The following is a 17,893-nucleotide window of genomic DNA, read 5'->3' as shown; positions in this document are numbered from 1 at the left end:
AGGAGGAGTGAGAGGGAAGACCTTCCCTTCTCAGCTTCGCCTCCACTTCCTACGGAACAGGAAAAGTCCCGTCGTTGCGGCCACTGATCTCATTTCTCTGGCTGCGAGCCTTTCCGTCCGGCGGTGGGCGGCCGCTTTGAACCAACAATCCAGAGGATGAGTTGGATGCTAAACACACACATACACACACACAACACAACTATGAGTAAAACAAACACACATTACACAGCACAACTCGTGAGTACACACACTTCATCACACAAGTGGATCAACACAGCTACTCTGATACCGTACCGTGTTGGCTAGAAACACACTCTCTCAATGCCTGGGCCGGACAGGAAACAGTCATGGCCGTACTAAAGCAGCCTCGGATCCAGTCGCCGGAGAGGAACCAATCAAATGTCAGTCCGGTGTTGTTAAGGAATGGCGATGCAGAGCACATTACTGCTGCATCTGCTAATAGCCATGAGGCATTCTCTATGTGTTTCTGTTTGAGGCGCAACACACACACACACACACACACACACACACACACACACACCACACACAACACACACACCACACACACAACACACACACACACACACACACACACACACACACACTTCCAACCACCCACTCATCCACTGCTTTCCCCTTCATGACCCAAGTTCGGACACGTTTTTCTGTACAACCCCTCCCCCCTCCCTAAATCTTACCCACTATTTGAAATACATTAGGCTTAAATTGCCTCTCTCTTCCTTTCACCCATCATGTTGACAGACAGGCCAACAGTTATCGTTTTCCCTCTCTAATCTGTGGTAGTAATACAGTAGAACTAGCTAGCAGTACCAAAGGGGCCAAGGAAGTCTGCTCAATGGGGCCATGGCTGCTTAATTTACGGAACCATTACAGTTAAGAGATGGCAGGAACAGAGTTACCATTATGTCCAAGTTCACTTCCCAGTCACAAGCTGTATGTGCCAATCAGGGGAATGCGAAGAGGGGACTTTCTATAGAATCTAGGGTTAGGGGTTAGGGTTGTGGTTAGATATCTGACATTACCTGAAACGTGTAAAGGATGGAGGAAGGTGAGTTCAACACTCAATGGGTCAACTGTTAGAAATGTCCAAATGCTATTTTTTTTATATAGATGTTTTGGGCCTCAAGTACACTATGTTCCGACCAATTCTATGTCTATGGTTCCTATATAGATGCACACAGATGCCTGTGGCCTCTCTCTTTCTCTCTCTCTCGCTCTTTCTCTCTCTTCACCAGGAAGTGTCTGTCCTTATCTAAGCAAACAATCCCACTGGACAGGCCTGTCTGTGAAGGGTCAACCCTGGGTAAACTTTGTCTCTAACTTTGAAAAAAAATTTTTTGTACCCGTTGCTTGATTTATGAAGGTCAACAACCATTTGTCTCTTTTCGTTTGAGAGATCCTTGCCTTTTCCCATGGTGATGGTGATGGGTAATGCGTATTACCTTGTTACCTCATTTTTGTACCCCAGTGTAACAGGAAGCCATGGAAGGCCACAATACAATTGCTTAAAATGAGATGATCTTAATTTTGTTTGATTTTATTTGTAATAATCTTAATAATTTTTGATATTTTTGAGAAAAAAATATTCATTGATAAACAAAATCTATTTCTCTGACCAATTGTATTAGTATAAAATAATATATATGAAAGATTACATATAAAATAATATATATAGAAAACTATATATAAAAGAATACATATAATATATATAAAAGATTACATATAAAATAATATATATAAAATAATGAATGCAACATAGCTCTTTCTCTCTCTCTCTTTCTCTCTCTCTCTCTCTCTTTCTCTCCCTCTGTCAGACTAGTTGTCTGTCCGTCTGTACGTCTGTCCGTCTATGTCTGTCTGTTTCTGTCTGTCTGTTTCTGTCTGTCTGTTTCTGTCTATCTGTTTCTGTCTATCTGTTCCTGTCTGCTTCTGTCTGTCTGTTTCTGTCTGTTTCTGTCTGCTTGTCTGTCTGTTTCTGTGTCTGCCTGCCTGCCTGTCTCTGTGTCTGCCTGTCTGTCTGTTTCTGTGTCTGCCTGCCTGTCTCTGTGTCTGTCTGTCTGCCTGTTTCTGTGTCTGCCTATCTGTCTGTTTCTGTGTCTGCCTGCCTGTCTCTGCGTCTGCCTGCCTGTCTCTGTGTCTACCTGTCTACCTGCCTCCCTGTCTGTCTGTCTTTGTCTCTCTGCCTGTCTGCATGCCTGTATGTATGCCTGTCTGCCTCGCTCTATCCCCTTCCTCTCTCCCTCCGTCCGTACCTACATCCCTGTAGCTGGTGCGTGTGTACAGATGTAGGATCTTCTTGCACTGCAGGAAATGCAAACGTGCAGTATATTCGAGTTTTAAAAAGTCTTCTGAAATTTGTAATTTCCTACTAATGAAAAATGTATCAACTACTAAAAAACATGTCCATTAATTATAATCCACATAATAACTCACATTTTCTGTTGCTGCAGGATTATTGTCCTGCTGTAGCAAACTGTCTCAAATGAAGATCCTACATCTGTAMGCCAGGTCAGCAGCAGGCAGCAGCCTGGGTGGCAGGTCTGAGGGGCTGGCGGTCTGGGTCTGCTGTGGCTCTGTGGCTGGAGGAGCTAGCCCAGGCTAATCACGTTGATTGTTTGCGATTACAGACCATTTCCCCCCAGAGTTGCGCTCCGCTCCTACTTACAGCCCCCTGTGCTCTGTACAGGAAGTCCTGGTCGCCATGGGCGATCTGTCTTCCTGTACTGCTCTGTTCGCCTCACTCGTGCGGTGTGAGTGGGGGGGGTGGGGGGCTCAGGGGTCATGGCTTCCGCTCAAAACACAATGTCTCCCAACGTAAAACCAGGAAAGTTTCCACCATCCAGTTGCTGCCACAAGTCGCGACTTAACAAAAAAATGACTGCCACTGAAACTCAGTATGTCTGTAGCTCCAGTATACAATATGTCTGTAGCTCCAGTATACAGTATGTCTGTTGCTCCAGTAACAATATGTCTGTAGCTCCAGTATACAGTATGTCTGTAGCTCCAGTATACAATATGTCTGTAGCCCAGTATACAGTATGTCTGTAGCTCCAGTATACAATGATATATCAGTATGTCTGTAGCTCCAGTACATATGTTAGCTCCAGATACAGTATGTCTTGTAGCTCCAGTATACAGTATGTCTGTAGCTCCAGTATACAGTTATGTCTGTAGCGTCCAGTATAACAGTATGTCTGTAGCTCCAGTATACAGTAATGTCTGTAGCTTCCAGTATACAGTATGTCTGTAGCTCCAGTATTACAATATGTCTGTTAGCTCCAGTATACAGTTAGTCTGTAGCTCCAGTATACAGTATGTCTGTAGCTCCAGGATACAGTATGCTATACTCTAAACACAATGCATGGACGCGCACACAACACACCACACACACACACACACACACACACACACACACACACACACACACACAACACACACAACACACACACACACACACACACACACACACACACACACACCACACACACACACACACACACACACACACACACATACACACACACACACACAACACACACACACACACACACACAACAACAACACACAACACAGGTGTTTATCATGCTGTTATCTCCTTGATGTTGCTTCTAGCCACATACATTAGGCCAAGTTGCCTTATCTTACATTAGCAGAAACAAGGGCCAGATAAGTAAGTCGTTATTCCCTGTGTGGGCCTGATACCCTCTTAGCCCCCCAACTTTAAATGTAGTGCACTGATAGCTGAGGGTGATTACCAGTGTGATTCTGTAAATCATACAGGACACACACATAGATGCATGTGTGCACACACACAAACACAGGTGTTTCTTCAAACCTCTCCTCGCCTCGCTCCTCCGCCACTTCACCTGCTATTCCGATACACCTGATTTAACCGTTCAACTAATCGTCAAGCCCTTGATTAGTTGAATCAGGTCTGCTTGTAATGTAAAGGGGATTCTCAAACAAGAGGAATGGTTGTAGGTACTCAAGGAAGTATTGTTGTTGTTCTTGACTTGAAACAATCCCAATCTCTCATAGGGCATTGCCATGGAAACCCCGAGACCCCCCCCCCCCCCCCCCCCCCCGCGGATCAGACTTCAAAGGTCTGAACCCAACCCCCCCACTCCTTCTCCTCCCCCATCCCTGCCTCAGTCATTTACATGTCATTAGGGATGGAGGGATTAGGAGGAGGGGGAGGAGGAGGAGGGGGGAGGAGGAGAGTGGGGCCCAACAGATTTTTAACAGCAAGGTGTTACATACATACTTTCGTCCACTCAATCACACACACTCACGGACGTGTGGTTCTGGTCTAATGGAGAATGGCATGTACAAAAGGTATTATGCATTCCATTCAGTAACGGCTTCTCTAAAACAGACTCAATTTCTTTAACACACACATGTAGAAGCATGAGCACACAAAGCACAATTAAGGTCGCACATGCAAGATGTGACACACATAAGGGCTTAAATGATGACCGGAAGTGCAGTCCTGCAGGCTGTGAATACCAACCACACTGAGAGGTGTAGAACAGAGAGGAAGGGATCAGTCAACACACAGACAAATGGATCCCCTGACCAGCGATGATAACTTAGGGCACAATGGCCGGCCATTTTGGCTTTTTACTGCCTCACCACTTCCTGTTTAGGCCAGGGGCAGCCAATCAGCAGAGATACCATTCAAACGGTGCCAACAGCACTCCATCCTGTCAACTGAAACATCCCCCTCGTTAATTTATTGACTTTCCTCTCACTCACTCTCTCTCTCGCACTCTCTCTCTCTTTCATTATTTATTTATTCTCTCTATCTCCCCCCACCTCTCTCTCTCTTTCATTATTTATTTATTCTCTCTATCTCCCCCCACTCTCTCTCTTCATTATTTATTTATTATCTCTACCCCCCACTCTCTCTCTCTCTTTCATTATTTATTTATTATCTCTATCCCCCTCCTCTCTCTCTCTCTTCTCTCTCTCTCTCTCGTTTCATTTCTAACCTTTTCAAAAAAAATTATCCTCTAACTGCACATTGATGATGTCATACTTGATTTATCGACCAGAAGGCTGGGAACAACCCAACCCTCTTTGTGAGGAATGCATGTTGAGTGCCTCCACGCCACGTCTCACACACACACACAAGCATGCGTGAACGAACGAAAGCACACGCGCACTACACACTAAAGGCTTTCCGGCCTAGAGGGCCGGGGTCGGCAGGTAGCCTAGTGGTTAGAGCGTCGGACCAGTAACCGAAAGGTTGCTGGATTGAATCCCCGAGTTGACAAGGTAAAACTCTGTCGTTCTGCCCCTGAACAAGGCAGTTAACCCACTGTTCCCCAGTAGGCCGTCATTGTAAATAAGAATTTGTTCTTAACTGACTTGCCTAGTTAAATTTAAATGAGGTATCGAAATGCCAGTTGAGAGTAGCAGTTCTCTTCTTTCACTGTCGGCCGGCAGAGACAAGAGACCTGACAAATGGATGTGTTGAAACATATTAACCATCTCCCCCTTTGTGAGCAAACATTTAGCCCGGGCTAATGATCCCAGAGGACCACAATAAACAGACAGAGATAAAGGTGGGGGAGGGAGGGCCCATTGACCTCTCTGAGGGCTACCTAGGGTTCACAAAGGGTCAAAGGGTGGTGTGTGGAAGGGTGGTGTGTGTACAGTGCCTTCAGAAAGTATTCACACCTTTGTGTTGTGTTACAGCCTGAATTTAAAATGAATTATATTCAGATTTTTTTGTCACTGGCCTACAGACAAAACGCCATAATGTCAAAGTGGAATTATGCATTTCACATTTTGTACAAATTAATTAAAGACTAAAAGCTGAAAAGTCTTGAGTCAGTAAGGATTCCACCCCTTTGTTATGGCATGCCTAAGTTAAGTTCAGCAGTAAAAATTTGCTTAATAAGTCACATAATAAGTTGCATGGACTCACTCTAAAAAGATTGGGGGAGCTGTTTTGTTAGACTTCAGTGCCGCTTTTGACATTATAGATCATAGTCTGCTGCTGGAAAAACGTATGTGTTATTTTAACTAGGCAAGTCAGTTAAGAACAAATTCTTATTTACAATGACGGCCTACACCAGCCAAACCCAGATGATGCTGAGCCAATTGTGCGCCACCTTATGGGACTCCCAATCACAGCCAGTTGTGATACAGCCTGGATTCAAACCAGGGTGTCTGTAGTGATGCCTTTAGCACTGAGATGCAGTGCCTTAGACCACTGCGCCACTCTGGAGCCCATGATGGCTTTACACCCCCTGCTATACTGTGGATAAAGAGTTACCTGTCTAAGTGAAGAGGGTGTTCTTTAATAGAAGCCTCTCCAACATAATCCAGGTAGAATCAGGAATCCCCCGGGGCAGCTGTCTAGGCCCATTACTTTTTTCAATCTTTACTAATGACATGCCACTGGCTTTGAGGAAAGCCAGTGTGTCTATGTATGCAGATGACTCAACACTATACATGTCAGCTACTACAGGGACTAAAATGACTGCAACACTTAACAAAGAGTTGCAATTAGTTTCAGAGTGGGTGACAAGGAATAAGTTAGTCCTAAATATCTCTAAAACTAAAAGCATGGTAATTGGGACAAATCATTCACTAAACCCTAAACTAAAACTAAATATTGTAATAAATAATGTGGAAATTGAGCAAGTTGAGGAGACTAAACTGCTTGGAGTAACCCTGGATTGTAAACTATCATGGTCAAAACATACTGATGCAACAGTAGCTTAAAGTCCCTAGTTTTATCACACCTGGACTACTGTTCAGTGGTCAGGTGCCACAAAAAGGGGCTTGCAATTGGCTCAGAACAGAGCAGGATGTACACAGAGAGCTAATATTAATAATATGCATGTCAATCTCTCCTGGCTCAAAGTGGAGGAGAGATTGACTTCATCACTACTTGTATTTATGAGAGGTGTTGTCATGTTGAATAACAACTGGCACACAGCTCGGACACCCATGCATACCCCACAAGACATGCCACAACAGGTCTCTTCAGTCCCCAAGTCCAGAACAGACTATGGGAGGCACACAGTACTACGTAGAGCCATGACTACATGGAACTCTATTCCACATCAAGTAACTGACACAAGCAGTATAATTAGATTTAAAAACAGATAGAAATACACCTTATGGAACAACGGGGACTGTGAAGCAACACAAACATAGGCACAGACACATGGATACACACACACACACACGATAACATACGCACTATATACACACACACACACATGGATTTAGTACTGTAGATATGTGGTAGTAGAGTAGTGTCCTGAGGGCACACAGTGTGTTGTGAAATCAGTGAATGTATTGTAATGTTTTTAAAGTTGCATTTACATTTACATTTAAGTCATTTAGCAGACGCTCTTATCCAGAGCGACTTACAAATTGGTGCATTCACCTTATGATATCCAATGGAACAACCACTTTACAATAGTGCATCTAACTCTTTTAAGGGGGGGGGGGGGGTTAGAAGGATTACTTTATTCTATCCTAGGTATTCCTTAAAGAGGTGGGGTTTCAGGTGTCTCCGGAAGGTGGTGATTGACTCCGCTGACCTGGCGTCGTGAGGGAGTTTGTTCCACCATTGGGGTGCCAGAGCAGCGAACAGTTTTGACTGGGCTGAGCGGGAACTGTACTTCCTCAGAGGTAGGGAGGCGAGCAAGCCAGAGGTGGATGAACGCAGTGCCCTTGTTTGGGTGTAGGGCCTGATCAGAGCCTGAAGGTACGGAGGTGCCGTTCCCCTCACAGCTCCGTAGGCAAGCACCATGGTCTTGTAGCGGATGCGAGCTTCAACTGGAAGCCAGTTGAAACTGCCTTAATTTTGCTGGACCCCAGGAAGAGTAGCTGCTGCCTTAGCAGGAACTAATGGGAATGCATAATATATACAAATACAAATACTCTGTGTGCAATAATATTGTTTTTGAATGACTGTTTGAGCATGGTGAAGTGATTAATTACACTTTGGATGGAGTTTCAATACACCAAGTTACTACAAAGATACAGGCGTCCTTCCTAACTCCGTTGCCTGAGAGGAAGGAGACATCTAAGGGATTTCAACATGAGGCCAACGGGGACATTAAAACAGTTACATAGCTTTTAATGGCTGTTGTAGGAGAAAACTGAGGATGGATCCACAACATTGTAATTACTCCACAATACCAACCTAATTGACAGAGTGAAAAGAAGGAAGCCTACGCAGAACAAAAATATTATAAAACATGCATCCTATTTGCAACAAGGCACTGAAGTAATACTGCAAAAAATGTGGCAAAGCAATTAACAGTTGGTCCTGAATACAAAGTGTTGTGCTTGGAGCCAATCCAATCCAACAAATTACTGAGTACCACTCTCCATATTATCAAGCATAGTGGTGGCTGCATCATGTTATGGGTATGGTTGTAATCGTTAAGGACTGGGGAGTTTTTCCGGATAAAAAGAAACCACAGGCAAAATCATAGAGGAAAAAACTCCCCAGTACTTAACGATTACAAGCATACCCATAACATGATGCAACACGGTGTGTGTCGTTGAAGAAAATGTGTGTGTGTCTGTCTACGCGCACATGCATGTGTGTGTGTCAAACTGATATGCTGATTCATAGAGAGATTTGGATACTGTGGAAAGTAGCTTACAGAAGACTCTCAGTATTCTGAATTCAAATAAAATGGTGTGTGGGCAGTTAGGGAGTCAATAAAGACTGCATAAACATGCCTATGGTAAGACTAATTGAATCATCACGGTCCATTCCATCCCAGAGCTCTCCTATTCTCCTTAATCCAGGTATATAGTATGATGCAATACTCAACATTGGGCTATAGTAAATTAATGGTTTATATTGCGGGTCAGCGTAGCCTCCTGTCAGCATTGCCACAGTGTCATGCTAACCTGCCTAGCCTCCTGTCAGCATTGCCACAGTGTCATGCTAACCTGGCTAGCCTAGCCTCCTGTCAGCATTGCCACAGTGTCATGCTAACCTGGCTAGCCTAGCCTCTTGTCAGCATTGCCACAGTGTCATGCTAACCTGGCTAGCCTAGCCTCCTGTCAGCATTGCCACAGTGTCATGATAAACTGGCTAGCCTAACGTAGCAGTGTGTGAGCCACGGATAGGGGTAGGGTGCTGACATCTAGTAAGGTGATAGTCGGTTAGCCGACATCCGCATGCGTGCGCGCACACACACACACACACACACACACACTGTAACGCTCGTCGTCGGTGGAAGGAAGAGTGAACCAAAGCGCAGCGTGGAAAGTGTTCATGATATTTATTTACAAGAAACACTCAAACAAAACAAATCCAAAAACGAAAGCGAACAGTTCCGTCAGGCACAGACACTAAACAGAAAATAACACCCCACAAAACCCAAACGGAAAATCACAACTTATATATGATCCCCAATCAGAGACAACAATAGACAGCTGCCTCTGATTGGGAACCACACTCGGCAAAACAACAAAGAAATAGAAAGCATAGATTTTCTCACCCGAGTCACACCCTGACCCAACCAAATATAGAGAATAAATAAGGATCTCTAAGGTCAGGGCGTGACACACACACACACACACACACACACACACACACACACACACACACACACACACACACACACACACACACACACACACCCACAAACACACACACACACACACACACACACACACACACACACACACACACACACACACACACACACACACACACACACACACACACACACACACACATCAGCTGAAAAAGGTAATGCAGTTACTGTTAAACCCGATGAGGAATGAGGAATGTACTGAGGGGATTTCACGGACACGGCAGCGGGTGATCTCTCCTATGTGTGTCTGTTGGGCCCTTCCTCAGAGAATGGAAAGTAATAACCCATTACAGAGTCCTGATTGTTTGCATAGGATGGAATGGAACCACAGAGGCAATTTTCAACATGAAATCACTTGCCTAGATAATAGAAGTTATATGAGCTAATAAAAAAATGACCTAATTTAAATGACATTCATTGTATTTCTATGTACTTTCACTTATTGGTAAGATATGTAACGTGTCAAATTGTTCTTACTAAAACTTACTAAAAGTATATACTATGTAGTAACCATACTACATACAAAAAGCATGCAGTAAAGAACAAATATCAACATACTAGGCTCATCCATACTGCGAAGGCGTCATCTAATGCACAATTGGGTTGTTTACTGCCTTTGGTACAGCCTGTCCTCTTACCTGATTATCAGCTGTTGTCAATGATAGTCTGACATGACAATTCTCTTCCTCAATAGGGTGCAGCAAATTCCTACTAGATGAGAAGACGAAATTAGGATGACAGCCTGAAATACAAGCATACTACATTTTCCAATTTTTACACAGTATAAAAGTTTATATTTTCAAATACCCAATCAGAGTACTATTTCAAGAAAAAGTATGGGTATTCGGACAGAACCATGGTATTAATAACAGACATGTCGTTCAAGATTGAAGTTGAAATTGGATGTCTATCCTTGRCTTGAGGACGTTGGGAAATACCTTCAAAACCGGCCACTAGGGGCAACAGTGGGCTCTATTATCATGAAGTAGGCTTGGGTTTTGCTAGAGCTTTATGAATGGGGTGGTGGATCAGAAGGTTATGTATTCAAACCCAGTTGTGGATAGTGGATTTTTATTTTGGGTTTCAACCCTATCCCAAACATTAACCCTTACCTTAACCATTCAGAATGAGTGCCTAAACTTCATGTTTTAACTCTATCCCAATGTCACACCGTGACCTATTTTACCCTGTCCTTGTGATTGTCTCCACCCCCCTCCAGGTGTCCCCCATCTTTCCCATTATCCCCTGTGTATTTATACCTGTGTTCTCTGTTTGTCCGTTGCCAGTTTGTCTTGTTTGTCAAGTCAACCAGCGTTTTTGTTATCAGCTCCTGCTTTTCCCAGTCTCTCTTTTTCTCACCCTCCTGGTTTTGACCCTTGCTTGTCCTTACTCTGAGCCCGCCTGCCTGACCACTCTGCCTGCCCCTGACCCTGAGCCTGCGTGCTGACCTGTACCTTTGCCCCACCTCTGGATTATTGACCTCTGCCTACCCTGACCCTGAGCCTGCCTGCCGTCCGGTACCGTTGCCCCACCTCTGGTTTACTGACCCCTGCCTGCCTTGACCTGTCTATTGCCTGCCCCTGTTGGATTATTAAACCATTGTCATTTCGACGTGTCTGCATCTGGGTCTTACCTTGATTCCTGATACCCAAACCTTAACCCTTACCTTAACCATTCAGAATGAGTGACTAAACTTCATGTTTTAACCCTATCCCAAACCTTAACCCTTACCTCCATTCAGAATGAGTGCCTAAACTTAACCCTTCACTTCTAAATTTGACGTTTGGAAAATGTGGATGAACGTCTAGTTCTTCAGTGAGACTGTGAGACCTTGTTGACTAATAACCACCATCTGTGTACATTTTGATATTTTACTACAATTTAAGATTCATTGTTATTTTTTAGATTTTGAAGATGTTTTTTTGGGGGGGGGGAATATTTATTTATGCTTATATACATTCATCCCATTAATTTGTTCAAGACTGCTCCGATTCCCTGAAGAGTGTGAGGTAATCGTGAGGTAATCGTGCAACTTTCCTGTTACTTGGATCACATTACATGTTATGGATCCGGTCTGTCTGGGAATCGAACATGAATCAATAGCAGTGGCCCTGAAGGTGAACGTCATTAGACCGCACGGTCTACCATCCATAGGACATCAATAACCGTGATTGATTAACACCCCAGACAGGAGCAATCACCATCGGATACAGTTGTATCAGACCTTACCAGACGCTTCCGGATCATTTAGGATCACATTTATTCACCATGAAAGAGCCAGCCTCTCGATCAGCTTTTCTCAAGTTGGCTAGTCTTAGTTAGACGTCATGTTCGTTCAAATATTTTTTATTGAACACACACAAGAATGGTGTATAAGTATAAAAGACAGGTATACAATTCTTATCTAAACATAAAAGAGCAGACAGAAACAACAAGACCCAGAGTTCTGGGTATAAAACAAATATTACAAAACAAGACAAACAGAACAAGGACAGGTAGAAAGAAAGAGGGTAGATGTCACCCCCCACTTATTCCCCCCTTTATCCCTCCCCCTTATTCCCCTCCCTCCCGCTCGGGTGGCGGGGCCAGCACATACTGCCCAAAGGTAGATTAAAATATTAAGTAATATCCAAGTAAGAGAGGAAAGGCTGCCAGATTTGATCAAATGTTGATACTTTATTGTTCAGAATATATCTAATTCTTTCTAAGTGTACAGTGTTCGCCAATTCGCTGAGCCATAATTTGGTAGTGGGCGCTTCCCTCCTTTTCCAAAACAACAAGATTAGTTTTTTTGCCGAAATGAGACTGTAAGAGATGAGTTGTTTTTGGGGGTTGGTTAATCCGTTTAGGGAATCAGACACTCCCAGGATTATCAGAAGCGGGTCTGGGTCAATTGAAGTCTCCAGAACTTCAGAGAGGATCCTAATAAGTCCACACCAATAACCATACAAGCTTGAGCGTAGGGCAAAGCAGTGGAGTAGTGTACCCTGCGCAGCCTGACATTTATCACACATAGGGGATGTATCAGGAAATATCCTATGCAGTTTGGTTTTGGAATAGTGTAATCTGTGTAATACCTTGAATTGTATGAGACGATGTCTGGAGTTAATGGAGCAGGTGTAGATATACTCCAAGCTATCTTCCCAGTCTGCCACCGAAATGTCAGTTCCTAATTCTTCCGCCCATTTTGCCTTAATGGCATCTGTAGAAGGTGTGCTAACAGATTGAAAAGCGTCATATAGACGAGATATCAGTTTGTCTGAGGTGGGGGATGTTTCTATGCATCCGTCAAACATGGAAGGTTTAGCGTTCCCAAATGTTGGGAGGTGTTTTCTAACATAGTCTCTGATTTGTAGGTATCTGAAAAAGTTACTTCTGGGAAGATTATAAGTTTCCCTCAGCAACTCAAAGGAAGCAAAGGTCCCTTCTATATATAAATCCCCTATGGTACTAATCCCCAACTCTCCCCATTGCTCAAAGATGTTATCAAGGTTAGAGGGGGCAAAGGAGGGATTCTTGGCAACAGGGAGCATGAATGACATTGGTCTAAGCTCAAAGTGGACTTTAATTTGCTTCCAGATTCGGACTGTGCTATGTATAATAGGATTATTATGATAAAGTGACCTCTCCAGATTGACAGGCGACAAAATCACAGCACCAATAGAGAAGGGGTGACACTCCTCCCGCTCCATACTAAGCCAGCTGGGTGACGGACGTGCGTCATCCAGCAAAAACGTAACAGCGCGGAGGTTAGCGGCCCAGTAATAAAATATAACATTTGGGAGAGACAATCCTCCTTCCATTTTGGATTTGCAGAGGTGTTTTTTACCTATCCTGTGTGTTTTATAATCCCAGATGAAAAGATTGATAATTGAGTCCAGTTGTTTATGAACGGATTTAGGTATGAATACTGGGATGTTCTGGTATAGGTAGAGCAGTTGTGGGAGGAAGACCATTTTAATGGCATTAATTATTCTGAGCAGAGAAATTGGGAGAGTTCTCCAAAATTGTATGTTTGTCTTGAGTTTTTGCATCAGAGAGGGGAAATTCTCTTTAAATAGTAAGAAGTATTGTTTGGTAACTACAATTCCTAGATAGGTACATTTTTCTGAAGATAACTTAACTGGAAGATGTTCTCGCCAGGAGGTGTTTTGCAACCGTATGGGCATTAATTCACTCTTGTTCCAAGTTATTCTGTATCCCGAGAAGGTACCAAACAAATGAATCACATCAAGAATTGCTGGAATACTAGCTTCGGGTTCTGTTACATAGAGGAGAATGTCATCTGCGTATAGGAAAATCTTATTTAGAGTATCTTTAGCATTATAGCCGTGTATTGCTGCATYAGATCTAATCGCCTGAGCGAGAGGTTCAATGATTAGGGCGAAGAGCATAGGTGACAGCGCACAACCCTGCCTTGTCCCTCTGTAAAGGTTAAATCGGTGCGACAATGATTGGTTAGTGAGTATTCTCGCACAGGGGTTCCTATCTAAAAGCTGGATCCAATTTATGAACCCATCTCCAATATTACATTTCTGTAGGACCTTGAATAGATAGGACCACTCAACTTGGTCAAAAGCCTTTTTGGCGTCAAGAGATATAACGGCAAGGTCCACGTTTGGTAACCTCTGAGAATACATAATGTTGAAGAGGCGCCTGAGATTGAAGAATGAGTTTCTGTTCGGGATAAAGCCGGTCTGGTCCGAATGGACCAGTTTGCCAATTAAAGTGCTAAGCCTGTTAGCCAGGGTTTTTGCTCAAATCTTTTGGTCTGTATTAAGGAGGGATATTGGTCTGTARGACCCTACCTCTTCCGGATCTTTACCCTTCTTATGTATAACTGTAATGAATGCTTCATCCAAAGTAGATGGGAGAGCTCCATCCTCTCTGGCCTGAACCAACATTTTGTGCAGGTAGGGAGAGAGCATGTTGCTGAATGTTTTATAGAATTCACCKGGGTATCCATCTGGGCCCGGGGTCTTGCCACTCTTTAGKGATTCAATTGTTTCTCGAATTTCTTCAAGAGATATTTCCTTATTCAGGAAGTTAGAATCTTCCTGGTTCAGGGCAGGAAGATTACAGTCCTTCAAAAAGTTTAGCATAATTAAGGGGTTAGGATCCGCTTTAGATGTATATAGAGTCTCATAAAACTGACGGAATCTGTCATTGATGTCTTTGGGGGAAGAGAGTAATTCCCCAGATGCAGATTTAACTTGGTGAATCATTTGGTCACTCACATTTTTTCGAAGTTGTCTGGCGAGTAATTTGTGTGGTTTGTCACCAAACTCAAAATATTTTTGCTTGGCATTGAGAAAAGATTTAGCATTTTTAGCTGATAGAATCTGATTATATTCACATTTTAAAGCGGTAWTTTTTTTATGTTTCTCCATAGATGGATGTCTAGCATTCTCCCTATCCTGTAAGTGAATGTGTCCCTCCAGTTCTACCAATTTTCCCCTGTTTTGCCTACTTCTGGCAGTTTGATAGGAGATGATACAGCCTCTCAAATAAGACTTCAGTGTTTCCCACAATAATGCTGGGGAAGTCTCTGTGTTGTCGTTGGTATCAAAGAAAAATGTAATGTGGTCTTTAAGATGTTCACAGAATGTTGGTTCTGTGAGGAGCTGAGTATTCAGCCTCCAGACCCTGTCGTTTGGTACGATGTCACCCAATCTCAGGGAGAAGGTGAGTGGACTGTGGTCCGAGATTATAATATCATGATACCTCACATTACAGGTATAGGAGAGTAGTTTAGCATCAACCAAAAAGTAGTCAATTCGAGTATAAACATTGTGAACTGGGAGAGTAAAAGGAGTATTCCCTTCCCGTAGGGTTAGAGATCTCCATATATCAAATAAGTAGAATTGTTTTATGTAGGTATTCAAGAATTCATTTGATAGGAGGTATGGGTTTCGCCGGGGAGAGGATCTATCCCAAATATTGGTCGACACACAGTTGAAGGTCCCCTCAATGACCAGGTTGTAGTGGGAGCAGTATCTGGAATCAGGGCAAGGACTCTCTTTGAAAAAAAGGGGTTATCAATGTTTGAGGCCCATAAGATATTTTAGTAGAGCTTACCAGAAGTAGAGTGGAATCTCTCCTATTTACCGATCACCATAACGACCCTCTTTATCCACAAAGTCGGTTTTATGTAGAAAGGGAATCCTTATCCGTACCAGAATCGAATGTGCGCTCTCGTTTTTGGCAGAGAAGCTTAGAGTGATACACTTGCCCCACCCACCTACATTTAAGTCTGCTATTGAAAATAATTTTCAGGATGGCGTTTCTTGCAAATATATATATCAGAGACGAGGAGTGCTTTCAAGTGGCTAGGACCTTGCCCTCTCCTTAATGGTTGCGTTTAAACCCTGACATTCCAGAAGTGAATGTGAGCCCCGCCCCCTCTCGTTTGTAGTTCCTATGGTCGGCCTGCAATAACATGTAATCTCAATAAAAGGTAAGAAAGCGCACCAAACCATCACGATCAGCATATGTAGCAACCTACACCCGAGCAGTATCCAACCAGCCCTCCCCCCCTGTAAGCACCTTACTTCCCACCCTGTTCCCCTACTTCCCCAACATCATTTACCCCCCCAGTCAACCCAGTTAGACATCATGTCACTGAGAAATATGTTAAAACGTCCTTCTAACTGAGAGAAACATTTCATCTGATTGTTTAAACGTTGCGTGAAAATACTGCATGGGAGACAGTGTTTACCAAGCCTATTGGTTGCCATTTATAAAAACATCGAGACTTTGGTGAGTTGTAGGGGTCATGAATCAGGACAACGACAGCACGGTTGACATTGTGGTGTGTGTGTTGGCGTGCGTGCATGTTTTTGCTATGTATGCTTGTGCCTACGTGTGTGTGTTTTGTGTGTGTTGTGTGTGTTGTGTGTGTGTGTGTGTGTGTGGTGTGTGTGTTGGTGTGTGTGTTGTGTGTCGTGGGTGTTGTGTGTGTGTGTGTGTGTGTGTGTGTGTGTTGTTGTTGTGTGTGTGTGGGTGTTGTGGTGTGTGTGTGTCGAGTGTTGTGTGTTTGGGCGGTCACTAACTCAGACAGCAGTGCTGCCGTGCCTGCCGTAAACACGCGCTAATGGACACATGCTGAAATGATCACCTGCTGTGTGGTGTTTCTCGGGGCTTGTCATGTGGCTTTGTCCTCTGCAACAGCTTCACAGGGCAATGGAAAAGCAGAAAGTCTTCAACCCCGTTTTGCCATTCTTACAGCAAAGTTTGTATGGAATGCACTAATTACAAACCAAACTCCAGAAAGTCAGTCCCTAACATACATTTTTAGACACACACAGCTCACAAGAAAACACACACACACTCACAGAAACAAACACACACGCAAGCTGGCCCAGAAGAGAGCGACACGTCTTGCTTTTTATTGTAATCCAGAGAGCTAATATAAATACTATGCATGCCAGTCATTCTTGGCGAAGATTTTAGGAGAGACTGACTGCATTCACTTCTTCTTTTTATAAGAAATATTGAGTGTTGGAAAATTCCAAATTGTTTGCATTAGTCAACTTTACACAGCACTGACACACACACTTACCCGCACCAGACATGCCACATGGTCTTTCACAGTCCCCAAATTCAAGAAAGCGTGTAGTATTATACACTCAGTGTACAAAATATTAAGGACACCTGCTCTTCCATGGCATCGATGGCCAGGTGAACCCAGGGAAAGCTATGATCCCTTATTGATGTCACCTGTTAAATTCACTTCAATCAGTGTAGATGAAGGGGAGGACACAGGTTAAAGAAGGATTTTTTAAGCCTTGAGACATTTGAGACATTGAGTGTGTATGTTGGCATTCAGAGGGTAAATGGCAAGACAAAGATTTAACTGCCTTAGAATGGGTATGTAGTAGTGCAGGCGCACTGGTTTGTGTCCAAGAACTGCACGCTGCTGGTTTTCATGCTCACAGTTTCCAGTGTGTTTAAGAATGATCCACTACCCAAAGGACATTTAGCCAACGTGACACAAACTGTGTGGAAGCATTGGAGTCAACATGGCCAGCATTCCTGTGGAACGCTTTGACAACTTGTAGAGTCTATGCCCCGACAAATTAGGCTGTTCTAAAGTGCAAAAGGGGGTGCAACTCAATATTTGGAAGCTGTACTTCCAAAAACCGGATAAAGCAAAACCTCAGTGCACAACGCCTCACCCCTTTTTGACCTATACATTTTGTGTGTATGTACTGATATGTAGGCTCGCGTGTGTCCGTTTTTAAATGTATTGATGTTGTCTAGCTTGTTTGCTTGTCTATTAA

This window comes from Salvelinus sp. IW2-2015, unplaced genomic scaffold (assembly GCF_002910315.2).
Source record: "Salvelinus sp. IW2-2015 unplaced genomic scaffold, ASM291031v2 Un_scaffold2193, whole genome shotgun sequence".
Classification (NCBI taxonomy): Eukaryota; Metazoa; Chordata; class Actinopteri; order Salmoniformes; family Salmonidae; genus Salvelinus; species Salvelinus sp. IW2-2015.
The sequence above is the reverse complement of the archived record's forward strand: the minus strand, read 5'-3'. Positions refer to the sequence as shown.